This window comes from Grammomys surdaster, unplaced genomic scaffold, assembly GCF_004785775.1.
Source record: "Grammomys surdaster isolate TR1022 unplaced genomic scaffold, NIH_TR_1.0 193, whole genome shotgun sequence".
Lineage (NCBI taxonomy): Eukaryota > Metazoa > Chordata > Mammalia > Rodentia > Muridae > Grammomys > Grammomys surdaster.
This window is the reverse complement of record NW_021604638.1, coordinates 9057864-9058817: the sequence shown is the minus strand read 5'-3', so window position 1 is coordinate 9058817 and position 954 is coordinate 9057864. Positions and strand designations below refer to the sequence as shown.

Genomic DNA, 954 nt, shown 5'->3' with positions numbered 1-954 from the left:
TGTTTTGTTTTGTTTTGTTTTGTTTTGTTTTGTTTTGTTTTGTTTTGAAACAGCTCTGGCTGTCTTGGAACTTACGCTGTAGACCAGGCTGGCCTTGAACTCACAGAGGTCTGCCTGCCTCTGCCTTCCAAGTGCTGAAATTAAAGGTGTGTGCCACTATGCCCAGCTCATGAACTCATAGTTTTAAATCCTTGTGCAAAGCCCTGGGAAGAAGAGGGCTGTGCATTGGAAGAGGATACCTTGGAGAAACTTGACCCTAAATACTGGGTAGTAGACTTAGCTGGGTAAAGAATGAGGAAAGTAAAAAGAGAAGCGTTCAGGATCTGCAGTGGAGCATGCAAAGGTCCTGAGGCAGGCATGCACTTAGTACTTCAGGGAACAAAGACAAGCCCTGAGGCTGGAATAGAAAGACACTAGAGTCCTGTCAGGGAGGTGAGGTTGGCATCTGAGACAGGGTTACCTGGAGACTCTGAACTTTATTTTAAGGAGACTGAAAGCTAGAGTAAGACAATTTAGAAACATCAAGGGAGTCAGATGCCAATCCTGTCTCCATGATTGCCTCCCTGTGCCAAGCAGGTATGTCAGCCCCTTGCAGGCCTGCTTCTTCATCTAAAAGACAGAATGCAATCAGTGCCCACTTGTTGGGCTTCTGTGAGGATGGAAGTAAGGAAGTTTCTATGCTCTGTGCATAGTAAGATCCCAGCGAAGTTGGTCATTAGTTAATATCTTCTGCTGTCTCTCTGTCCATCTTAATGGTTTAAACTCAGTACATGTTATGATTCCAAGCACATAGAAGCCAATCTTGAAATACTGGATAGATGTTTGGGTATGTGGGTAGATTGATGGATGAGTGGATAGGTTGATGGATAGGGAAATGAATGGGTGGGTGGGATTTGATGGATGGTAGATGGATGGATGGATGGATGGATGGATGGATGGATGGATGGATGGATG

General features: G+C 44.9%; 1 protein-coding gene across 1 annotated transcript in view; it reads left to right on the top strand.

Annotated features, from left to right (window-relative positions):
* The window catches only part of Eya2 (EYA transcriptional coactivator and phosphatase 2), a 94471-nt gene that overhangs the window by 88118 nt on the left and 5399 nt on the right, over nucleotides 1-954 (top strand). The gene's annotated exons all lie outside the window — the stretch shown is intronic.